We start from the raw sequence: 26,923 nt of genomic DNA, 5'->3' as shown, positions 1-26,923 counted from the left end.
AATACTAGGGCTCCCTTGTGGGTTTTCTTCAGCTCACAAGATTCTTTGCAGTCCAGATAAAAAGGCTTCAATAATTTTAGAAGCTAGGTGTCCTCTGCCAGATTCCCAGAGATCCTGCATTGACAATCTCTGGTGCCATCACTCAGCCCTAAAAAAGGAAAACAGGAAAGAGACTCTCAGATTCTGTGATTAAATCCATTAAAACAAGGAAACTATGATACTTACTTTCAAATCACTGAACAGTGAGTGCAGATGTCCCTGGTTAACACCGGAGCAGGAGATTCATTTTCTGTATTCAACATACTGCTACAGAGTTTCAATGAAGATAGTCAGATATAGCTAAACATGTGAACTGGCTGCCTATCTGGCTTACCAGGTAAATACACTAGATTTCTGAACATGGATTTCCCCTCCCTTTACCCCTTACTGTCTAGTAAAGAAGGCAGATTCTCAATTTTATTTTTTAAAAAAATCCTTCCTATTTAACATTCTACACAGGTAAAGCAACCACCAGAAAAATAAATTAGTCTGGGACATTAAAAAAAAAACCCAAAATATTAGACCTGCTGTAAATACGATGAACATTTTAGTGAAAAATGTGTATCAAAATTAAAAAGACAGGCGGAATTCCTTTGCGGGATTTAATCAAATCTGTGACCTTTAAAAATCTTGACTATTTCTTTTTCATATAGAAAAATAAAATCAAAATACATAAAGTGTACCACAATGTGTCTCACATCCACATACAGTTTTTCTTACACACGCACGTTTGCCTATGGGAAAAATTAAATAATGACTTATTTACATGATCAATGATTTGTTCCTCAAGAATGCATGGCAATTCCTATTCTGCCTCCCAGCTCATGTAAGCCCAAAGCCTGACCATATGCTTGTGGCAGTTCCATGCTAGTAGCCTGGCCTGGTGAAAGCATGGAGCTCTGAAAATGCCCAGTGAACCAGCCAGGTGAGCAGCGCTGAAGTCGCTCTCATGAAGCTCCAAGCTTCACAACCCCTGCCCTGAAGCTGACCCTCTTGTGTTTTTGTGGTTGGAAAAAATCTCTGACCCCTCCCTACTGCTTCTCTGGGACCTGTCCCTGCTGCAACATGAATGGACATCCTGGACAGGTTTTTATGGTACATCCAGCAGCTCACAAGAAGAACGGGGATAAGAAGGGCTGCAGATCTACAATGCTGCCAAGTTAACTTTACTGTGGGAACCGTCATGTTTAAAGCATTAAAAAGACATTCTGAACAATTGTAATGCTAAGATTACCAAGATTTGTAATCGCTCTGGAATTCTGAAACGAGAACTGCAAAGGCTCAGAGTATGTACTAAGATGCATTAAGGAATGAAAGTAGCATTAATCCTTAAAATGGACTAGTGATTACTGAATTGCATTGAAGAATGAAGGCATCTTCTGATACGCATCTGTCACCCACTGGTCAGTGCATGCCACACATCCCCCTTTGTGCAAACTGTAAGTGTTGTGCCTCCAACTAGAGGCTAGCTCTTTAGTTCAAGCTGTTGACACCTGTACTTTTAACTCTGGAGGGCTCTGCATAAACCACAGACTGCAGACAAAGAAGGTATGGCACCCATCACACATGGGTGCTTGACAGTGCCTCCATCCTGCTGTCATGTGGGAGCAACTTTATGCTCAACACGGCTCCTCACGTTTGCAGGATCTGGACTCAGATGTTCTGTAACACAGCTCTGAGAATGCCGCCCTGCACCTACTGGAGCTACAATTTTCCCACCTTCATAATTACATTATTTTCCAGTTTTTCACATTGAGTAGTTCTGGATGGACCCTGGAGTGAGGACTAGGCCATGCACTGAGTTTCCATGTGCTGCCATTTTTGGGTGATTTGGTTTGAAAATACTTTTTTACTCTGGGAAAATCATCATGATTTCCATGTGTGAGGGGTGCAGTTTATCTTCTCATCAGTGCTGAACCAAAATCTCCCAAATCTGGGGCCAACAAAGTCATCAAAAAGAAAATATAAAAGTTTCTGGGCTAGAGGCGCTTCCTCAGGGGCTGATTGGACTTCTCTTCCCTTCAGCTGTACTCATGCACAATAGTTTTCATACATTCCAAAGCCAGAAGAGCCCATTATGATTATCTAGTCTGACCTCCTGTATCAAACAGGCCAGAGAGTTCCCCTAAAATATTATCTTGAAAATATTTTTTTAAAGAAACATCCAGTCTTGATTTAAACATTGTCAGTGATAGTGAATCCTGCACTATACTCGATAATTTTTTCCAATGGTAAATTACCGTCACTCTTAACTATGCCCGCCTTATTTCCAGGCTGAGTTTCCTAGCTTCTATTTCTAGCCTTTGGAGCATACTATACCTCTGTCTGCTAAACTGAAGACCCCATTATTAAATATTTATTCCCATGTAGATACTTATAGACTGTAATCAAGTTACCCCTTAATCTTCTTTTTCCTAAGCTAAATATATTGATCGCCTACGGCTATCACTATAAGCTATGCTTGCTAATTCTTTATTCATTCTTGTGGCTCTTCTCTGAACCCTCTCCAATTTATCAACATCCTTCTTGAATTTTGGGTGCCAGAAGCAGACAAAGGACTCCACACCAATGCCAAACACAGAGTTAAAATAGTCTCTCTACTCCTACTTGAGATTCCCATGTTTATTCATCCAATGATCACATTAGCTCTTTTGACTGCAGGGGGCTCATGTTCAGCTGATTATCCACCATGACCCCCAAATCTTTTTCAGAGCCACCATTTCCCAGGATAGAGTACCCCATCATGTAAATATGGCCTACATTCCTAGATGTATACATATATATTTAGCTGTATTAAAACCCATATTGTGTGCTTCAGCCCAGCTTACCAGGTGATCCAGATCACTCTGTATCATCCCTACTGCTCTTCCACACTTTCCTGCTTGCCAGAGAGACTTACAGCAGGTCTTACCAATTCCCTTCAGACTGAGGACAACAGGCCTTTCATATTTAGAATTCTTCATTAGGAGCCAACAGTTCCCACAATTCCTTGACTACAAGTCAAAGAATCCCTCTGTTTTTGGCAGGGATCATGTCTCAGGAGTGAACAGAACTTGTGTCAAACACATTCAACACCAGAAGTGCCTGAATGAATTTTGCTGAATCAATCAAGAAATATTCCACTCTTGGTTGTAGAGCAAGCATGGATGTACGCCGTAAGGAGGAGGTGTTTCCAAAAGTGGACAAGCATGTGAGAGGATGGACTTATTATGGAAAGAGATTGGAAATTGCCTTTATTGTGAGTGCTTAACGATGTTCTGGCTACATGAAGGGGATATAAAAAGATTGATGGAGAGTTACCCCAATGTACGAGCAACAAAGAGCTGACATAACTGGCCCTCTGCCACCCTACTTACAAGCACTGTTTTAGGGATAGTGCTGGAGATGGTGCTGGATGTTATCAGGTCTCAGTAGGGCAACCTCTGTAGCACTGAGCATTACAGATGCTCCAGACTGCAGACCAGCCATGGCCAGCAGGGTAAGGTAGCTGTAAGTAAGAGAAGTCAACAAGGGTCAAAGCAGCCCCCAGACAGTCCAGAATCAGGGTAGTACAGGAGCCTCCTTTGCCTTCTGCCCCTGGGCTGTGCCTTGTGTGTGAAGCCTGCAAGAGCATTAAACAATAGCTTGGATACATAAAAAAGAGAGACAAATAGTTCTGTTCACAGTGCAATATCTCCCTTGTGAAAATCCTGAACTTACCACCTACAGCAATGCCAAAACAGACCACAGCGTCCAATATGCATTGTATTGAGAGGACAATGGAAAAGGAAGCAGGCACCCTTCTTACTTAGGCATATGGCAGTGCCAATGATTCCACGGTTAGAAACTGCACACACACACACACAAAAAGAATCATGATTTTCATTCACACAGCAGAGAAACAAGAGCTGTGGCTGTAGCATGATGGGCTTTTCTCCTTTAATGAATTTCCCATTCACTGAGACCCGGATAAAACAACCCAATTATCTTCCTGTGCCCCATTTTACTTGATATTTCATAATACTTAAATGGCTGTAGTTCTCTGCCCATTCAATGGCTGCCCCTAGGAAGAGAACAGAGCAAGTTAATTAAGCAGAAGCACAGGCTCCCTGGCTGCACACTTCAGAACCACAGCATTGAGCATGGATGTCCTTCACAGCCCCACATCTTGCAGGCACAGGAAACAGGTAGCTGCCTGAATCGCCAACTTCCTTTAGTGGCTGCTGCTGCAGTTCTGACTCTTTCTTATTGAAACAGTGATGTTCCAGGCAATATCACAAATGCTGGTTGGCTGAGCAGGGTTGAACCGGCTCAGCACTGGGATGGATGGTTGCAACATTTAGGAACAGAAGGGTTTGACCGAGTCCCTTCACGTCTGAATGCCTTACGGTCTGGGAGACTCTGCACAAACATTCTGTGACAACTCAGGAATAGTTTCTTCCTGCCCAGTTGCCAGGTATAGTCATATCAGAGAGGCTGGACTTTTGGAAAATGTAGCCCAAATGGCCATCACCTCACCCTTTGGGATATTTAGATTAGACTATTTTAAACTGGATTTTAGCTGTGCTTTCATTAAAGTATCCAATCCCCACAGGCATAAACTCAAGACCTAAAAAGTAATGTCTCATTGCTTCCTTGAGCTCCCCCTATTTGTATGTAATTTCTCTCATCTTATACATGTTTGGTGTAGGGAATATGTCTTAGCTGTACTTTGTACAGCACCTGACACAATGGGGTCCAAATCCATGACCAGGGGCTCCTAGGTGCTAATTCATTAATAACATAATAATAATGTATACGGATGCAATGTCATTTCTTGAGAAACTGCTACAACTCAACACAATGGCATTTGCAGTAATCTAGCCCAGAACACAGATATAGTAGATTATTTCTGGGAGACAGTGTTGCTAAGATACTGAGAAAATGATTTGCCACATTAAAGATTGGGGTTTTAGTCCCAGATTGTGTATTCTCTCCTGGGGGTGAGACAACACTTAATAATAAGGACATCAAAGCCCTGAATAATTAACACTTGTGAGCAGAAGTTAGACTCGAATTCATGTTCTCCTGGTTCCCAACTTAGTTCACCCTCCACTAGAACAAACTGTATTTTCATGGGATCAGGCCAAAGGAAGAGGATATATCTTGTGTCCACACAGATATTCAGGTCAGTCTTTCCTCAGGGCTATCTGGGGTGGGGAAGAATGAAAGAGGCAGTTTGCGGTGGCCCCCCAAAATGATGGAGGGGCAGCTGGGCCAAATTTGATTGACAAGCATTCCGCCCAATGTATCCTTTAAACCATGCACGGGTGCAACAGTCTTGATTTGTGGACACCAGAGCAAGACCCAGTTTTCCAGCAGCAATCGCTCCTGTGCCAAATTCAGAGGTAAAATAACCTCTCTAGTCTTACTTGATATTCCCCTGTTTATGCAACCAAAGACGGAATTGGCCCTTTTGGCCACAGCTTCACACTGGGAGCTCGTATTCAACTGATTATCCTCCACTTACTCCCAAATCTTTTTCAGAGTCACTGCTTCCCAGGACAGAGTGGCCCCTTCTGTAACTATGTCTACATTCTTTTTTCTTAGACGTATGCATTTATATTTAGCCTTATTTTAATGTGTATTGTTTGCTTGCCCCCTGCTTACCATGCGATCCACATCACTCTGTATCAGAGTTGTGTCCTCTTCAATTTTTACCACTCCCCAAATTTCTTTTCATCTGCAAACTTTATCAGTGAGTTTATATTTTCTTCCAGGTCACTGATAAAAAAAATGAATAAGACAGGATCAAGAACCAATCCTAGAAGCACCCCACTAGATAGGATTTAGGTGAAGTTTTTACAGGTTATAGTTCAACCACATCTGTACAGATTTTCATAGGCACATCAAAGGGACCTTCCTGACCCCAGGATTATTCCCCAGCTAAATTTCAAGTATCTGCTTCAAACCCTGTAAGTACTAGAACTCTTTAGAAGAAGAGTTGGAAAAAACTATGATACAAAGATTTAGGCAACCTTAGTACAGGCTCACACATGTCCTTCTATATTTTCCCTTCATTCATGAAAATCTTACCTTCAGTTCTTTGTGCCACCAGGAAGAAGACAGCAAAAAGAAGGTAAAGAATCTTCATGGCTAACGTTTGGCCAGGAACTCAATGTCACTGAGGAGAAAAAACTACAAGTTAGACAGCAGACTGGGAGTTTCTCTATTTATAGGACACTGAGGATTATGATATGCTGATCTGTGGAAATCTTGTTTTGATACAAGTGACATTTATTAAGTGTGTGCTGCAACCTCTTAATTATAATGATTATTATATATACAGCAGCATAAACATTCACAGAGCATCTCAGGGAAATACAATTGACAAATCCCTGCATTGAGGAAGTTGCAATATGAATATTTACACCTAGCAAACATCTATTGTCTGGTCCAAAGCCCTTTGAAGTCAATGGAAATCCTCCCACTGACTTCAGATGAGGGCCCTACTGTAGAGGGGAATTCTAGAACACACCCAAAAAGCGATGGACAGAAGGATGTGCGTGTTTGTATATTTTTGTACATTTTCCCCCCCAGTATTTTACATGTATTTCAGGAATTTTCTAAACTTCATGCATTAAAACCCATTACAAAGAGGTTAAAAATCCTTCTGAAGGTAAGAAATAAAGTGAATCACACTGAAAATACTGTGTGCCAGGAATGTATTGTTATGTTTTTGGTTTGTTTCCCTGTGAATCTAAACTAAGGAATTGTACAGGTATTGATGGGAGAAAACCATGACTTTACCCTATTTCCCCCACCTAACAAACATCAGCCTTAATGAGAACAATCTAAAGTAGAGACATAAAATGTTGATGAATCAAACATGTGGAAGCCAAAGGCAGTCGCAGGTGCTAAGCTCCTTTTAAGATTTGTCTCTTTCTCTCAGGGAGGAGAGAACAAGAAGTGATTGGGCTGAAATTGTGGCCAGGAAAATTTCTAAGGGTTCTATAGAGGAGTTTGACACCTCAGTGTTCCCTGGAGAATTCATTGTTACTAAGCCTCAGAGCTGACAAACAATGAATCACCACAAAGTTTAACAACCTGCTTTGGAATCTCCTTCCCAGTCATCACCTTCTGTTTTCCTCCATTTCCACCCTTTTGTAGGCAGAAAATAAAAAAAAGTTGAGGGGAGAAGGGAGAGGACCAAGTATCAGAATCCACTAGTCCTACAGCCACACAGAGTGGGACAAAAACAGGGAAACGAGAGATTGGAAGGGACTTGTCCCTCATTCCATTGTCTTTGCCCTGTATTTCAATTGTTTCTGTTAGGGTGCTGGTCTTCTCACCTGCCACTTTCTCCACAGAGACAGGACAGGGACCCGAGATGCTGTCCCACCCAGTGGGGACACAAGGAGTGGGCACGTCACTCTGGCTGGTCACCTCACTCTTCTTTCCCTGTTATGTTCACACCATACCCACAGAGAAGTTAGATAAAAACAAAAACACTCTTGGTGGAAGGTTACATCCTAACATTCCTTTGTTTCTTAGAATTCAGAACAATACACAACACCTGTAAAACAAAGAGAGAAAGAAGCTTCTCCCTAAAACAGAGCAGCACAACTCACTCCACCTTATTTCAGGCTGTCTAGCTGCTGACTCTGCTAAGCCCTGAGCACACACTTCCCTAGCCTTCAAGCTGGACCAAGACAATACCTTGAGCATTTAAAGTGATAACTTACACTTTTAATACAGGCGCCAGTGCACCACACTTTCCCCACACGCGGCAATGGTCCAGCTTGGTTCCCTCCAGCTGTTGCCTAGAACCCGAGGACCTGCATTTAATTGGTGCTGGCTGTCACACTGATGACAACACCTGTGTTTGGGAGAGGCTGTCGAATGTCAACAGGTAGGGATGGGAAACCTGCTCCAGAAAAGATAGGAAACACCCCACCGCGCAAAAAATAATAAATGCCTCCTCTTCCCCTTCTGCTGCCAATGAACCCCACTTTGGCCTCTTCTCAGAGCCAAACACAAGTTGGAGGGAAACTTGGCCGATGTTTGAGGAAGATTCACTTACTCAGAGGCACTCGCACATCAAAAACCCAAATCTCTATTCCTTAGGGAGATAGGGGAGTTAAATATTCTTATTACATCCCATCAAACCTCCTCTCCTGGAGGCCCCTCATCATGGAACCATCCCTCCTAACAGCCCTATACTTCCCCTTTGCTTTGTGCTCTGTTTCTGAGGGGTGGTCTGTCCACCTCCTACATCTTCCCCTCAGTGTTTTGAGGAGATGTCCCATCGCCCGCCTGACTTTCCAGGGGATGGTTGGTGGTCCATTCCCTTCATCTTAGAGGCCTGTACAGTCCCACTCAGAGATTGAATCTACTGATACCCTTGTTTATGCACAATGTCAGGCATGTCTTAATACTCTAATTCACTGTCGATATTTGACCCAGGTTATTGTAGGGCACTTGCAAAGAGAAAAATAGCAATGGGTCTGTGCTCTTTTTTTGTCCCTTTATAAAGTATTAGGATACCTGAAAGGGTTTTTGTTTTTTAAAGTGTATTTTTTTCCTTCTGCTTGTTATTTAGCTTACAAATATCAAGAAAATCAAGTCTGGTCTTCCTTCTTTTGCTGGAATTCTCTTTGGTCCTCAGGGAAATGTCTGTGGGGTTCATTAACTCTGAACTGAAGAGGTGGAGTTCTTGAATGTTTTCAAAAAACCTACTAAGTGCTTAAAAAGCATTAGAATGAAATATTTGCTAATTTAAAAAACAACACCACCACAGAGTTTTAAACTCTTCCTTAGTAGATGTTGTGTCTTGACCTTACCAGTTCTATCTCTCTCTGTATCTCTCTCTACCTGGTCCCATTGTATAAGAATGTCCTTTCTCCTGAGGATATTGGAAGGGAAAAGATCCCACTGGCCAATATCACTGCACCAGGTAGCTTCACTGCATATTATAATAATATAATATAATAATTAGGTGGGCTGTGGAGAATATGACTTTGGTGGCTAACAGCACATACTCTGCTTAGGAAAGACTGGGATTTGCTAAGATTGTGTCCACAGCACCAACAGCAGCACAAAAAATGCACTATGACTAGATATGAGGAGTCAGCCACCCTCCCTCACAATGAGTAGTGCTTGCTCTGTGAACTGTGACATCGATTCCAATGGGGCTGATTCTGGATGATGGAACAATGCAATGTGAGGCCTGATCTACACCTAAAACATAGAATCATAGAAGATTAGGGTTGGAAGAGATGCCAGGAGGTCATCTAGTCCAACTCCCTGCTCAAAGCAGGACCAACACCAACTAAATCAGGGATCGGCAACCTTTGGCACGCGGCCCATCAGGGAAATCCGCTGGCGGGCTGGGACGGTTTGTTTACCTGCAGCGTTCAGCTGATCGCAGCTCCCACTGGCTGCAGTTCGCCGTTCCAGGCCAATGGGGGCTGCAGGAAGTGGAGGCCAGCACATCCCTCGGCCTGCGCCGCTTCCCGCAGTCCCCATTGGCCTGGAACGGCGAATCATGGCCAGTGGGGGCTGCGATCGGCTGAACTTGTGGACACTGCAGGTAAACAAACCGTCCCATACCGCCAGAGGATTTCCATGACGAACCGCATGCCAAAGGTTGCCGATCCCTGATTTAGTTGGTGTTGGTCCTGCTTTGAGCAGGGAGTTGGACTAGATGACCTCCTGGCATCTCTTCCAACCCTAATCTTCTATGATTCTATGAACTAAAACCAGGGCTTTGTCAAGCCGGGCCTTAAAAACCTCTAAGGATGGAGATTCCACCATCTCCCTAGGTAGCCCATTCCAGTGCTTCACCACCCTCCTAGTGAAATAGTGTTTCCTAATATCCAACTTAGACCTCCCCCACTGCAACTTGAGACCATTGCTCCTTGTTCTGTCATCTGCCACCACTGAGAACAGCCTAGCTCCATCTCTTTGGAACCCCCCTTCAGGAAGTTGACGGTTGCTATTAAATCCACCCTCACTCTTCTCTTCTGCAAACTAAATAAGCCCAGTTCCCTCAACCTGTCCTCATAAGTCATGTGCCCCAGTCCCATAATCATTTTCATTGCCCACCACTGGATTCTCTCCAATTTGTCCACATCCTTTCTGTAGTGGGGGGCCCAAAACTGGATGCAATACTTCAGATGCGGCCTCACCAGTGCCAAATAGAGGGGAATAATCACTTCCCTGAATCTGCTGGCAATGATTCTACTAATGCAGCCCAATATGCCATTAGCCTTCTTGGCAACAAGGGCACACTGCTGACTCATATCCAGCTTCTCATCCACTGTAACCCCCAAGTCCTTTTCTGCAGAGCTGCTGCTTAGCCAGTCAGTCCCCAGCCGGGATTCTTCTGTCCTAAGTGCAGGACTCTGCACTTGTCCTTGTTGAGCCTCAGATTTCTTTTGGCCCAATCCTCCAATTTGTCTAGGTCACTCTGGACCCTATCTCTACCCTCCAACGTATCTACCTCTCCCCCTACCTTAGTGTCATCCACGAACTTGCTGAGGGTGCAATCTATCCCATCATCCAGATCATTAATAAAGATGTGGAACAAAATCGGCCACAGGACCGACCCCTGGGGCACTCCGCTTGATACCAGCTGCCAACTAGACATTGAACCATTGATCACTACCCGTTGAGCCCGATGATCTAGCCAGCTTTCTATCCACCTTATAGTCCATTCATCCAATCCATACTTTTTTAACTTACTGGCAAGAATACTGTGGGAGACTGTATTGAAAGCTTTGCTAAAGTCAAGATAGATCCCATTCACTGCTTTCTCCATATCCATGGAGCCAGTTATCTCATTATAGAAGACAATCAGGTTGGTCAGCCATGACTTGCTCTTGGTGAATCCATGTTTACTGTTCCTGATCACCTTCCTCTCCTCCAACTGCTCCAAAGTGGGTTTCCTTGAGGACCTGCTCTGTGATTTTTCTAGGGACAGAGGTGAGGCTGACCAGTCTGTAGTTCTCCGGGTTCTCCTTCTTCTCTTTTTTAAAGATGGGCACTATATTTGCCTTTTTCCAATCATACGGGACCTCCCCCGATCGCCACGAGTTTTCAAAGATTCAAAATATTTCAAAGATAGATTGTCCCAGCTACATCACTCAAGGTTGGGAATAACTCACACCCCTGAGAGATATAGTTATGCCGACCTGGTGTAGTTAAGCCCTGGTGTAGACTCCGGTAGGTTGACTGAAGAATTCTTCCATTGACCTAGCTATGCCTCTTCGGGGGGTGGATTTAGTGCAGTGACAGAAAACCCCCTTTTGTTGCTGTAATAAGTGTTCACGCTACAGTGGCAGACCTTCAGAATTGCCACTGTGCAACTCTGACACTTGTAGCATTGATATCAGTGTGGCAGCATCTAGGCCTTCAAAACTAGCAGGTTTGCTGCACTAGGTGAAAAACTAACCGTTATCAAGGCCTCAGCTGCTCGACTGCTTTCATCCTACTTGGGCACCCAGTGAACCGTGAGTACCTAGTTGCATTGATAGGCCCAATTCCACTACAGAAGCCTTAGCAATTTTCTTCGGTTTTCCTCACTGCTGTTGTAGCCCAGTCACTTCTCATTCTCTCCTCTCTGAATAGCATGGATGAGACAAATCCTTAACAGGTTCTTAGTATCTGCAGGGACCATTGACTCTCACATGTTCAACGCATGAAGAGTGTCTGACCTTTTCACTGCTATTGTGAAGGCTACTGGTTGTTACAGCAACAAAACAAAACCACAAGAAAAAGGGAGAGATTTAATTTGTTAATTTTAAGAATTTTGGAATTATGGAAATATTGCGGGGGCTCTTCCCCCATGTTAACCCACACATGTTTGCGGGGGTTGCAGGATACGGAGCTTATAGCAGGACCTGGCGGGAGGGAGCAGTTGCAGAGGCACCTAGGATCAGACTAGGGAGCAGGCAGGAATTGCTGGGACCCCATTTCCCACACTTGAGCTGGCTGGCCATCCCCTTACTGAATTTCAGTAGCTGCGCTTTCTCTCCCTGCTATCCCGCCACCCCCCACCCTGGCCATGCACACACACACATTTTCAGCAAGGCATTATCTCATTGGGTTTGGATGCATACAATAGGAAAATACCCTACATTCACATAGTATATTGGTACAATTTGTTCAGAACAAACACACAGACACACCTTGCTGCCATATCTCTCCCCAGATAGACTGGTTTCCTGGAACTCCTCTCGCAATCGGGCCCTCGTCCAAACCCTAATCATGTCAGTGGGAGTCTTACCTTTGATTTCAAATGGCACTGGAGCAGACAGTAGAATTTATCAGGTGCAGATTGCTCAAGGCAGGGATTTTTTCCACCCATAATTCCCTGATATGTGCCAGGAATTTTGACGGTGCTGTACAAATAAAAATAATTAACAGATTGCAGCCCACATCTGATAAATATCACTTGCATCAAACAAAATTTCTGCAGTTCTGTATATCACAGTGCCCAGCACTCTATGAATTCAATGGCACAAAGCTATGTTAATGCAGCATTAAAGTTGATTGGTGGTATGTCATCCCCTTGCAGAACACTGAGTTGAACAAAACTCAAAGTTCTGAAAGCCAGGTCCCAAGCCCCAGACCCTGGCACACATGGGAAGGGAGAATGTGGGGCTGATAGGTGCCCCTGTTCCTCTTGTCTTCCAGTCCCCAGATAATACTTAGTCCTACCACGAGTGTAGGGGACTGGACTAGACCTCTAGAGGTCCCTTCCAGTTCTTTCAGATTCACCCCCATATCCCCTTTCCAAGTGTCCCAGTCCTTCACTCCCTCTAAGCCCCAAGCATACCTCACCTGAGCTCCCACCTCTCACCCCTCACTTTCCATACAGACCAATATATCCCCCTCCCCATAAATCTTCTCTCTCCCCTCACTGCAACCCTCTTCCACATCACTCACTCGTCTGCTGCCTAATACATCTCCCCTCCCATCTGGCATTCAAAGGTCTCAGTTTCCCTCCCATAGACTATGATTACATTCTGCCAATACGAAATTGCTCTCCATGACTCGCAAACTTGCAGCAATGCCCAGTCATTCTATCCAAAAGTCCTTTTTTCTTAGGCCAGAGCTTGTCATTAACTTGTCACTAGTTGTGTTAATTGAAGGGTGAATTCCCAGCTACTAATCTTAATGAGATGTATGATTCATTCAGTCATTAGTACAAGGGTGGCCAAACTTACTGACCCTCTAAGCCACATACAACAATCACCAGAAGTTTGAGAGCTGGGGCATGCCTGACGGGGCTCAGGGCTTCAGCCCTGTGGCTGAGTGGTGTGGCTAGGGGCTTCTGCCCTGTGGGGTTGGGGGGGGGTGTCAAGGTTCTTCCCCACTCTGAACTCTAGGGTACAGATGTGGGGACCTGCATGAAAACCTCCTAAGCTTACTTTTACCAGCTTAGGTTAAAACTTCCCCAAGGAACAAACTATTTTACCTTTTGCCCTTGGACTTTCGCTGCCACCACCAAACATCTAACCGGTATTATTAGGAAAGAGTCCGTTTGGAAACGTCTTTCCCCAAAAAATGCTCCTAAACGTTACACCCCCCTTTCCTGGGGAAGGCTTGATAAAAATCCTCACCAATTTTCATAGCTGACCACAGACCCAAACCCTTGGATCTTAAGAACAATGAAAAAGCATTCAGTTTCTTAAAAGAAGAATTTTAATAGAAGAAAATAAGTAAAAGAATCAGCTCTGTAAAATCAGGATGGTAAATACCTTACAGGGTAATTAGATTCAAAACATAGAGAATCCCTCTAGGCAAAACCTTATGTTACAAAAAGACACAAAAACAGAAATCTACATTCCATTCAGCACAGCTTATTTTCTCAGCCGTTTAAACAAACAGAATCTAACGCATACCTAGCTAGATTACTTACTAAGTTCTAAGACTCCATTCCTTTCTGTTCCTGGCAAAAGCATCACACACACAGACAGAGAGAGACCTTGTTTCTCCCTCCCTCCAGCTTTTGAAAGTATCTTGTCTCCTCATTGGTCATTTTGGTCAGGTGCCAGCGAGGTTATCCTAGCTTCTTAACCCTTTACAGGTGAAAGGGTTTTTCCTCTGGCCAGGAGGGATTTTAAAGGGGTTTACCCTTCCCTTTATATTTATGACAGGGGGCCTTGGAGCTTCAGCCCCCCCAGGGTATGCCTGTCGGGGCTTGGGCTGAAGCCTCATATCCACTGAAACCCCGAGCCCCAGCAGGTGTCTCCCATGGGGCTGAAGCCCCAATACCCCCCTCCTGCTGGGCAGAAGTCCCTAGCCACATAGCCTTGCCACAGGGCAGAAGCCCTGAGCTTCCCCCCAACAGTCTGGTAGGTGGAGAATACAGGGGAGGGGCTCCGCAAGCCACACGTTAACTGTAAAAGGGCCACATGCAGCTCACGAGCCACAGTTTGTCCACCCCTGCATTAGTACCTCTCAGTTTTAACACTATAAGGCAGTGATACGCAATTAGATCTACCTGCGGGACCATTTGAGAATTTTATGAGAAGAGGTGGGCCATTTGTGCAGAAGGCTGACCAAAAAACAAACAAACCAACAACCCTTCAGCTACCAATAAAACAAGACTTTGATTGGAACATATGTATTAGTGTTTCTATCTATTAACACAGTTCTATATCAATAGTTTCCATGAAGCCTATTATATCAATATCATCATTAACACCAGGAACTCGAATTCACCCATTTTAGTATTTAGAAGGATAGTATTTGTATAGAAGCACTTGTACATTTTGTCAAAATTCAGTTGGTTGCCTTCATGTGTTATATTTAAATGGGACTCTTTTATGTTTAACTGTTCCTCACTAACTCCTACCTCTACTTTACCAACTTCTTTTCTATCCTCTTTATTAGGATATAGAGTAAACTCACCCCCGAGGGATATCTCCACCCAAACCACGTGCTCCTCTGTACCTATCAGCTTTCCCTCAGCCCTTAGCTTAAAAAAATCCTCTACAACATTTTTAATTTCACATGCCAGCAGTCCGGTTCCTTTTTGATTTAGGAGGAGCCCAGTCTTTCTGTACAGGCTCCTCCTTTCCCAAAAGGTTCTTCAATTCCTAATAAACCTAAAACCTTCATCCCTACACCATTGTCTCATCTACACATTGAAATCCTGCTGTTCCCCCTGTCTAACTGGCCTGGCGCGTGGAACTCGAAGTATTTCAGAGAATGTTACCATGGAGCATTAATCTCTTTCTTAGCAGCCTAAATTGAGCCTCCAGGACCTCTCTCCTACCATTATCTCTGTCATTGGTACCTACACATACCATGAACCATGACCACCAGCTCCACCCCAGCACTAAATGTAAGTCTGTCTAGCAATTTACCATGCAGTTTTCCTGGTCATCACAAACCCAACTATCTATATTTCTAAAAATTGAATCCCCCATTACTATTACCTGGCAGTTCCTAGTAACTGGGGTTCCCTCCCCAGGATGGGTATCTCCAGTGTGAGAGGATACCATACCATCATCTGGAAGGTGGGTCCCAACTATGGGATGGTTATCCTCCACTCCAGCTTGATGTTCTCCTTCTCTGAGACTTTCATATTCTTCAACAGCACAGAGGCTGTCAGGTTGGGGGTGGGACCATTCTACTGTGTCCCGGAAAGTCTCCTCTCATTCTACTGTCTCCCTTTGCTCCTCCAGTTCCACCATTCTGGACTTAGGACTCATGAGCCTGTACTGTGTGTCTGAGGGCCATGAGTTGCTTGCACACATAGACCACCGGCCCACAAGGCAGGTAATCCTACATGCTGCATTCAGTACAATAAACTAGAGAGACCCCACCCTGCTGCTGGACTTCTGCTTGCATTATATTTACTCTTGCAGGATTTTTTGTGGGATGGAATGGGCAGTTTGTCTAAGTTTAGAGTATGTTAGGTGTATCTGCCTATCACACTCCCTCTTTAAATTCCCCTGTTCTCAAGTTCCTTTGATCACTTAGGAGCTGGCTTTAAAAAACCCTGTTCTCTCTGAGTTAGCTTCCCCCACCCTCCCATCAAGGGATGCCAGAGAGGTTAAGAGTCAAGGGATAGCAGGCTAGTGCCTTGCTAGTGAGCTCTCAGCCTACCCTAGCAGGCTGCTTGACTCTGCACACAGCCCCCAAAACAGACCACACTACAATCTTCAATCAGGCAAGCACATGACATGCAAGCAAGCACACTACAAACCAACCAACAGACAAAAATCGAACAGATAAAACCACTAACAGACAAACTAAAATATCAGTTTTAGGGGAATTAAAAACATTGACCTTTAAATAGAATTCATGATTCAACCTTAACTATAATGGTGCTGCTGTGTCATTATCATACAGGGGCTCTTCATCTCCTGTCTGTCTTGGTGCCTCTTCTCTCGCCAAAAAAGGACCATCTTGATCACCTGGCCGACCTTGAGTCATGAAGATATTTTACATTCTTATTGTGATTTTTGTGTTCATATTCCCGATTGCCCTAGTTAAGATGTAAAATAGGATATAAAATAGGATAACAGAGAGAGATTTGTCAACCTATATTAAAATTTCCAGTTAATACATTACATTATAATAATTAATTCTCCTTTTTTTAAAAAGAACTCTGAAATGCCTCCACAGCATGTGACAGACCTTAAACTTTGGCAGGAGAATAGTTCTGGGATGAGAGAGGTGTCTTTGTTACCCACCCTGAAAGTCCATTCAGACATGACAGAATTTTGGCTGGTGGAAAAAAAAATCCCCATTTCTCTCTGGGGTTTTACTTGGTAGAGCTTGCTAGAGGCTTGCTACTAACCCCCTAGCAACACCCTGTTTGCACTGAGCATGCTCTTGCTTCCCCATGGCACACAGAACTGAATATCTGGATGGGACACAGACAAAATGAATTCTCCGTCTCTAGCCTTGCTTCTTCAAAAAATATTTTTTCCTTTGGAAAGATGGGGATCAGGAGACCATGAATTCAAGTCTAACATCTTCTGCTGAATTCTGTGCCTGTCACACCCCATAATATAAATTATTATTAATTAATATGGAGATATACCTATCTCATAGAACTGGAAGGGATCTTGAAAGGTCATCGAGTCCCTTCCCCTGCCTTCACAGCAGGACGAAATACTGTTCCTTATTTTTGCCCCAGATCCCTAAATGGCCCCCTCAAGGATTGAACTCACAATCCTGGGTTTAGCAGGCCAATGCTCAAACCATTGACGGGTCACAGGCCCAATACCCTGGTACAAAGAGCACTGTATAAGGCATAGCTTAGGCAAGCAGAATAAAGGATGAATATTGTTGGATGTGTACTTGGCTACATACCCTACACGGCTCTCTAGTTGCCCAAGCTGTTCCTCTCCATAAGCACTGCTATTTTTAGCGGTGTAGTCTCCTGCTGCATCCCTGCCTCTGAAGCTTTCTCATCACAGGGAAAGACTCCAATAGCGGGGGACAGGCCTAGGCAGCTCCCCACCACTGCGGCCCATCCCTGTGACAGAGAAAGACTCCAGGGAGCTGCCCAAGACTTTCCCCCCTGGCAGAGACATTCCCTGCCAGAGGGAAAGACTGTGGCAGCAGAGAGTGGGGAAGGCTCTAGCAGCTCTTGGCTGCCAGAGCCTTCCCTCACCCCAGGGAAAGACTCTGGCAGAACCTTTCCTCTCTGGGATGAAAGGCTTCAGCAACCCAGCTACCATGAGTCTGTCTATACAACCTGGCAGGCTCACTCCCATTTGCAGTGGAGATATACCCCAGATGTCTTCAGAGAGACGTGTTTTAAGAAGACAAGACTAAGAGGGGGGTCTATATAGCTTTACCCGATTTATTTGGGCATAAGCTTTTGTGGGTAAAAATCCACTTCTTCAGATGCATGGAGTGTTTTTGTGGATACAGACTAACACAGCCACACCTCTGATAGCTTTACCAGTGTTGCTATACGGACATAGCTTAATTGGTGCAGCTTATGTAACCCTGGGGGTGGGAGGTGAGCCACTGTGGCATTGGTGTAGTTACTTTGGTACAAATATCCCTACACAGAGCTGGTCGGACAACTGATATTTTTCTGGGAAAGTTTCCCTTTTGCAGTGTTGTGGTTTTCTGTGAGACATTTCTAAATGAAAGTTGTGTTTCAAAACAACATGTCAATGTGTTGACATTTCATTTAATTTTGGGTTTTGGAAACTGAAACAATCTAGTTTTCCATTTTCATTTTTTGGAATTTTTTTCTTCCTTCTGCTCTCTTTTTACAATTTTCTCTTTTTTCCACTGGAAGAAGGGAGGGGTAGAAGGGGTGGAATACTGAGGGGGAATTCTACATATTTTTACTGTTGGGAAACCATAACAAAGGGTGAAAACGTAACCCCCCCCCACACACACATTTTCAGAAGATAATAAATGTTTGTCTGGAGTGGCTTGTTCATAATATTGAAACCATAGAAAAGGCACTTGGTTCTGTACAGAGAAGTTCATGTTGAATTACTGAAGCTGTAACATTTCAACAAAAGAAAAGGATGCCATTCTGATATAAATGCTGTCTTGTTTTTTGACCAATGCTAAAACTGGTCTGAAATTTTTTGAAACTCAAAATGTTGATGGAACTTTTCACTAACACATCAGTCTCTGATGAAAAAATGTCTGTTTCTAATTCAGTGATTAAAAAGGTATGTAAAGGTCATGCAAATGTTTACAAAATTTTTGCCCCATTTTTGATAAGATGCTTCAATATTTATTTTGCTGCGTTTCTGTTTTGTATCATGTCACATCTGGATTTATTTTTGTCATTATCATTTTATCTTTTGCAAAATGATAATAGGAAGAACATCTTTCCATACTATAGAGTTAGGGGAAATCCATGTTCAGAAGTTTATTATTTATGTCATAAGCCAGGGAGACATCCAGTTCACCTCTTTAGATACATATGGCTATTCTAATTAAAACGCTTTAGCAGAATATTGCAATGGTCAATAAGAATTCCACATTCTGGATTTAATAATGAATATCTATCTATCTATCTATCTATCTATCTATCTATCTATCTATCTATCTATCTATTGTATTTTTGTAGTCCCCATTATTGAAATTCATCCTGTGCCTTTTGATCTGAAATCAAACATCATATAGATTCATTTTTATGAATATAAACAAGCAATCTGAGAGTCTCTTTCCTTTTTGCAGAAGGTGTCACTGATGGCTCTGCTCATTGTCTAGGCAAGGTCTCTGGGAATGTGGGAGATGTCCTATCACTTCTAAAATCATTGGATCCTGCTTCAATGTAAGTGTTAATTCTGTTCATTTGGGCTGTACACAACCACGTGGGTTGGAACAATCCAAAAAGAAAAGTATATGCCACAGATGAAAGACTGCATCTCCCCTTTTAATAAAAGCAAGTTGTGAAATAACTTTGATGAATGGGGACTGTGTGTGTTCTGATGGAGATGGGACTGTTTCTATCTCTTTTGAGCTTACACAGAGCTCGCCTTCAGGTTTGGAAAACATACTTAGTGTCACAGCTAAATACAGGGTGGAAGATATTGTTTAGTGGTTGAGTGGTTAACACATATTTCAAGGGACCATTCAAGGTAAAGTAGATCTTTAACACCTCTCCAGTCATGGAGGGAAAGAAAAGGAGGGAAAGCATCTGGGGGCATTGTTAGTGGGTTATAGAGACATAATCTATAACCCACTAATAACCCATACCATTTGCCTTTCCTCCCCCTGCTTCCACATGTTATTTAGCTATCACACTCTGATTATGTTTCCCAGACCTGAAGAAGAGCTCTGTGTAAGCTCGAAAACTTGTTTCTCTCATCAGCAGAAGTTGGTCCAATAAAAGATATTACCTCACTCACCTTCTCTCAAAAATATGTTGATAATTCTGTAACAGAATCCAGTAGTTTGAGGACATTTCATTAGCAAGACAACTTACCATAAGAACATAAGAACAGCCACACCACGTCATACCAAAGGTCCATCAAACCCAATATCCTGTCTTCCGACAGTGGCCAATGCCAGGCGCCCCAGAGGGAATTAACAGAACAGGTCATCATCAAGTGATCCATCCCGTTGCCCATTCCCAGCTTCTGGCAAACAGAGGCTAGGAACACCATCCCTGCCCATCCTGGCTAATAGCCATTGATGGACTTATCCTCCATGAACTTATCTAGTTCTTTTTTGAACCCTGTTCTAGTCTTGGCCTTCATAACATCCTCTGGCAAAGAGTTCCACAGACTGACTGTGCTTTGTGTGAAGAAATACTTCCTTTTATTTGTTTTAAACCTGCTGCCTATTAATTTCATTTGGTGAGCCCTAGTTCTTGTGTTATGAGAAGGAGTAAATAACACTTTCTTATTTACTTTCTCCACACCAGTCATGATTTTATAGACCTCAATCATATCCCCCCCTTTGTCGTCTCTTTTCCAAGCTGAAAAATCCCAGTCTTATTAATTTCTCCTCATATGGCAGCTGTTCCATACCCCTAATCATTTTTGTTGTCCTTTTCTGAACCTTTTCCAATTCTAATATATTGATAGATTCATAGATATTAAGGTCAGAAGGGACCATTATGATCATCTAGTCCGACCTCCTGCACAACGCAGGCCACAGAATCTCACCCACTCACTCCTACGAAAAACCTCTCACCTATGCGTTACCTAGGGAGGTGGTAGAATCTCCTTCCTTGGAAGTTTTTAAGGTCAGGCTTGACAAAGCCCTGGCTGGGATGATTTGATTGGGGATTGGTCCTGCTTTGAGCAGGGGGTTGGACTAGATGACCTCCTGAGGTCCCTTCCAACCCTGATATTCTATGATTCTATGATTCTATGATTCTATGTCTGAGCTATTGAAGTCCTCAAATCGTGGTTTAAAGACTTCAAGGAGCAGAGAATCCTCCAGCAAGTGACCCAGGCCCCATGCTACAGAGGAAGGCGAGAAACCTCCAGGGCCTCTTCCAATCTGCCCTGGAGGAAAATTCCTTCCCAACCCCAAATATGGCGATCAGCTAAACCCTGAGCATATGGGCAAGATTCACCAGCCAGATACCCAGGAAAGAATTCTCTGTAGTAACTCAGATCCCACCCCATCTAACATCTCATCACAGGCCATTGGGCCTATTTACCATGAATATTTAAAGATCAATTAATTACCAAAATCATGTTATCCCATCATACCATCTCCTCCATAAACTTATTGAGTTTAATCTTAAAACCAGATAGGTCTTTTAACCCCACTGCTTCCCTTGGAAGGCTATTCCAAAAGTTCACTCCTCTGATGGTTAGCAACCTTCATCTAATTTCAAGTCTAAACTTCCCAATGACCAGTTTATATCCATTTGTTCTTGCGTCCACATTGGTACTGAGCTTAAATAATTCCTCTCCCTCTCTGGTATTTATCTCTCTGATATATTTATAGAGAGCAATCATATCTCCCCTCAACCTTCTTTTGGTTAGGCTAAACAAGCCAAGCTCCTTGAGTCTCCTTTCATAAGACAGGTTTTTCCATTCCTCAGATCATCCTAGTAGCCCTTCTCTGTACCTGTTCCAGTTTGAATTCATCCTTCTTAAACGTGGGAGACCAGAACTGCACACAGTATTCCAGGTGAGGTCTCACCAGTGCCTTGTATAACGGTACTAAAACCTCCTTATCTCTACTGGAAATACCTCTCCTGATGCATCCCAAGACCTCATTAGCTTTTTTCACGGCCATATCACATTGGCAGCTCATAGTCATCCTATGATCAACCAATACTCCAAGGTCCTTCTCCTCCTCCGTTACTTCTAATAGATGCGTCCCCAGTTTATAACTAAAATTCTTGTTATTAATCCCTAAATGCATAACCTTACACTTCTCACTATTAAATTTCATCCTATATCTTTGAGATGGGGCAACTACATCTGTACGCAGTATTCAAGATGTGGAAGTACCATGGATTTATACAGAGGGAATATGATATATTCTGTCTTATTATCTATCCCTTTCTTAATGATTCCCAACATTCTGTTCACTTTTTTGACTGCTGCTGCACATTGAGTGGATGTTTTCAGAGAACTATCCATAATGACTCTAAGATCTCTTTCTTGAGTGGGAACAGCTAATTTAGACCTCCATCATTCCATATATATAGTTGGGATTATGTTTTCCAATGTGAATTACTTTGCATTTATCAACATTGAATTTCATCTGCCATTTTGTTGCCTAGTCACCCAGTTTTGTGAAATCCTTTTGAAGCTCTCTGCAGTCTGCTTGGGACTTAACTATCTTGTGTAGTTTTGTATCATCTGAAAAGTTTGCCACCTCACTGTTTACCCCTTTTTCCAGATCATTTATGAATATGTTGAATAGGACTGGTCCCATTACAGACCCCTGGGGGACAACACTATTTACCTCTCTCCATTCTGAAAACTGACCAATTATTCCTACCCTTTGTTTCCTATCTTTTAACCAGTTATCAATCCGTGAGAGGACCATCCCTCTTAACCCATGACAGCTTACTTTGCTTAAGAGCCTTTAAATAGAAATGTGATCAATAAATATATATATTTTAACTAGTCCATATTAAAGGTATAACAAGATGGTTGTTTAATGCTAGAGAAGGTGGTACATTCAACTAGTATATTGAGAAACCAATGTGAAATGAAAAGCTGTAAGGTGAAATCCAATAAAATGTTATAAAGCCGAAATGAATAAAAGATTGATCAACAATTTGCCAATTATACAGACATAGAACAGCATTTCACATGATCCTATTAACTTACCTCAGAAGTGTACAAAATTACCAGTTACTGATAGAGAGGTTTATACAGCTGTTTTCTTAATACTCCATTATTTGTTACCAACATTATTAATGATGAATGAAGTAACTGAGTCAAATGGGTTATGTTGCTACCTGATGAGGTATGAAAGAAGTGGAAAATTATCAAGGAATGTGAAAAGACCATACATAAAAATCTCTACTCTCTTCAAAATGGACATTTATGTAGACAGCTCAATGTGCTGACAGAGAAATTGTGACTCGGAGAAGGATCTAGAGTGGTGCCAAGTTGGGCAAGGACTGCACCCCAAGGAAGCCTCTGGGAAGAGACCTGGGGAAGTAGGATGCTGGTCAGAGCTAAACTAGCAGGCATTCATTTTATGTCCTTAGAAGTTTTGCATGAGTTACTTGGGCCTAGCATGTCTGACATGGACAAGGATGGCACCGAATTTTTTTGCATTAATATTATGGCATCTTCCAGAGACAAAATTGCAAGAATTCATAAGAGACAAATCTTTTCTTCCCTGAGTGATAAGGGACAACTCCCATTCTGGTTGGACATTTCCAGACTTCACCAAAAGCACTGGCCACTTTCTGATCATCCCACAGAAGCTTTGCCAAAAGGAGAAAGCAGGCCTCCATAAACTATATAAAACAAGTTGTTTTGGTTAAAGTGTTAGTCCCTGAAGCTGAAACATCTGGAAGACAGTGTCAGAGTGGGACCATCAATGCCTGGTCACCAAGAGCACCATTGTCTGATAACTAATAATGCCTGAAATTCACTACAGTGAGGCTAAGATGGGGAAGATGCTTGCATGCTGGTTTCAGTTTATAAGTACCAAAAATACATGTATTTTGTTTAACCAAATGCCTGATTGGTTATCGTAAAACTAAATATTTCTTATACCTTACTGAAACCCCATAAATAACTAAAATATATAAAGTAAATTATAATATTCCACTAACATCTTTAAGCTTAGTTGTGTAGAAATTAATTTAAGCCAATAGTGTTGATGCTTGCTGATAAATTGTATAGTCAATTGCTTAACCATACGTTGATTCATTATTTCATTATGAAATATACTCAAGAGACCAAATAGCCAATATCAGTCAGGTTTATTAATATCATACCGGTAAAAGCTTTTATATGGTACCAGTTTCCAAAGAGCAGTCCCATGCAGCAATGTTACATTCACCTTACACACAAGATGTGCTACCCAAAGTTACACCCCTAAAGCCATCTTTTTGCCCTATTTGTTTACCAGTAAAAGGTATCTACACCATCTGAAACTGGATTCAGTTAATCAGCTTTTTACCTTGCTTGTTTCTGGTACTGTGATGTACCCCTTTATCTTTGTTCTGAGCACATACATTCTAGGTCATGATGAGCCCTTATCTATGTTCTGAGCCCATACATTCCAGGTACTGGCTGAACAAGAAGTAGGACTGAGTGGACTTGTAGGCAGGCTCTAAAGTTTTACTTTGTTTTATTTTTGAATGCAGTTATTTTTTGTACAAAATTCTACATTTGTAAGTTCAACTTTCATGATAAAGAGATTACACTACAGTTCTCATATTAGTTCAATTGAAAAATACTATTTCTTTTGTTTTTTACATATTTGTAATAAAAATAAATATAAAGTGAGTACTGTACACTTTGTATTCTGTGTTGTAATTGAAATTAATATATTTGAAAATGTAGAAATCATCCAAAAATATTTAAAGAAATGGTATTCTATTATTGTTTAACAGCGTGATTAATTCTTTCACTCGTGCAATTAATCACAATTAAATTGTTAATTGCTTGACAGCCGTAATTATGATGGTCGTAACCCAACCAGATTAAATTAGTGTGGTGCCACTTCTATTAAAATACTTTTTAATAATTATGAGTGTAAAATTGCCTTTGTTGCAACAAAATAAAAACAAAAATTAATCACATGACACACAACATACAAGGCATATATAGCAAACTTACAACTAAAGATGAATGGTGCCAAAATCATATTTATAACTATACAAGATAAGATCTTAAAGTTATTAAGGCAATGCATTGTGGAAAACAGACATACTAAATAAACAAATTAAGCATTTAATTAAGCAAGTTATTACCTTTTTATTTAAAACTTTTAGTAATGGGAAAAAAATCCCTATTAAGTTATTTGCCCACTTTGTTGTGTTAATTTAGTTAACTTAGGACAGTTTCCATTACTTTATAATACTTTTATCTTAAGAATACTACTATATGGAAATAAGGAAAACCCATGTTTCACATATTCATTAGTGACTAAAGTAAGAAGCAAAGTTAGCATTTCGGTTGCTTAGCAACCATATTTTCAAGAAAGCTAAGCGTGTCTTCAGCAGTTGCATTTCTGAAGGTTTAAAATCATTAACTTACTGGACTTATTTAAAGCCAAGTTTTTACCTTAAGCATGTTGATGATTTCTTTTTTTTCCCAGGTGCTTCATCTCTTTCTGTGGGGGTTTTTGTAATAACTCTTAACTTTTAATGTTTAAAACAAAGAAAATGGCAGAAGTGAGGAGACAGCAATGAAGGAATGAGAGGAGACGTGAGCCAAGCGAGACCAATTAACTCTATGAGGTCATTTTAAAGTACAGGCAGCAGCAACAAATGAGAAAGGACATAAGGAAAAACTTGACCAGTACGGAAAAAATATCTGAAAAAGAAGGTTATATGATTAGCTCTGAGAGGGGAGTGGGGTTCTGTGGGTTAGAGCAGGGGGACTAGAAACCAGAATAAAAACATCCTGGCTGTGGAAGGAGAGTGCAAGTTGCTACATCTTCCCGCAAAACCTGCATTTGTTCCCCTAGACCGGTTGCTTTTGTCTGTATGGTAAATGGGATTGCAGGAGTTCCTGTTTCTGGGCAACTCCATACATATTTTTAAGATTGCTATACTGTGGTTACCAAAAAAAAATCCACCCCCCCCCCTTCTGACTGAATCTCTCCCGTCAATCTCTAGTCTTCCCTTTATTTCTTGTATACTGTAAGTATCAGGGATATTGTCTTTGCTTATACCTTCCACTTGTTGTTTTACTTTCCTATTTCGATTTTATTCTTGTTTTAAGTTCTTAGTTAGCTTTCTTACTTTATTTTTTAATACTAAACAAATGAGGAAATGCATTGCAATACCGTTTTGCTCCTCATATTTACCGTTTTTTTAAAAACTGTTTTCCCCTCCATTTCCAGTTTAAACAAGCTATACACATGACCCCAAGGGTTAAGATTATTTGCAGTATCGAGCCTGAATGATGGACCAACATGACTATTCACAAATTATACAACAAAGGATTCTGATATCTCCAGTTTCTCACTTTTATTTGCCATGGCTTTAAGTTTGTTATATAGCATTTGGCAAAAAAGAATATTTTCCCTCTCTTTTTTACTTGGTGTATGACATTTAGTCAAGAAAAGAGCTTTAATCTTTGTTTATACACAATTAAAATTTGGCTTTTCACCCAGGAAGTTCTAGTGTATTGGTGTTTTGCCAAAAGCACTTTATCATGCACTATTTATAAAATTGGTTACTTTTAAAAAGGCATTTTGCCATAGTAGCACTTATTAAAAATCATAGTAGCATTTCCTGTGCATACAGGAAATGGCTGAGTGCCTATAGTACCCTTTGGCCTGGCTGGCTGCATAAGTGTACCAAAGATACAAAACCACTACCATCCTACCACATACTGAGCATGATTCCCCCTCCAAGCAGTCAGGTCGTGACTCCAGACTGCTCTGTTTCGCTGACATTTTGGCTAGATAGCTTCTGGCTGACTGTAACAATTATTACAATTGTTTGACCACACTTTGGCTCATTATTTTGTTATTAAATACACCCGAGAGACCAAATCGCTAATGTCAGTCAGGTTTATTAATATCGTACAGGGGAAAGGTTCTATATGATACCAGTTTCATATTGCACAGCCCTTGAATAGCTGATGCTGTTTGTTGCATCCCAGGCCTTCACTCACAGTTCATGGGTACCCAATTCGTGGATCCTGGAGTCCCAGGAAAATCAGGGTCCCTGTTTCTCAAGCAGTTCTGGGGCTCTAAAACCTGTCCTGCTATAATGATTTACCAGCTATGATTAAGGTGACCAGAGAGCAAGTGTGAAAAATTGGGACACTTTTTTCAAGGTGAGGGGGATAGT

General features: G+C 41.9%; 1 long non-coding RNA gene across 4 annotated transcripts; it reads right to left on the bottom strand.

Moving 5' to 3' along the window:
• On the bottom strand, positions 1-25,443 carry LOC141984398 (uncharacterized). 4 transcript variants are annotated; one of them, XR_012638729.1, is made up of 7 exons: positions 25,182-25,443; positions 22,761-22,891; positions 16,306-16,504; positions 12,287-12,401; positions 6,094-6,181; positions 5,668-5,781; positions 1-4,081 (listed from the first exon to the last, which is right to left on the bottom strand). It is a non-coding gene; the product is annotated as an uncharacterized LOC141984398 (long non-coding RNA). The 4 variants fall into 4 exon arrangements; XR_012638726.1 differs by lacking the exon at positions 22,761-22,891; XR_012638728.1 differs by lacking the exon at positions 22,761-22,891 and having other exon boundaries at positions 1-3,526.
• Between the last annotated feature and the right edge of the window lie 1,480 nt (positions 25,444-26,923).

The sequence above is a fragment of the Natator depressus genome, chromosome 3 (assembly GCF_965152275.1).
Source record: "Natator depressus isolate rNatDep1 chromosome 3, rNatDep2.hap1, whole genome shotgun sequence".
NCBI classification, from domain to species: Eukaryota; Metazoa; Chordata; order Testudines; family Cheloniidae; genus Natator; species Natator depressus.
Note: the sequence above shows the minus strand (reverse complement) of the source record. Positions and strands in the feature narration are given on the sequence as shown.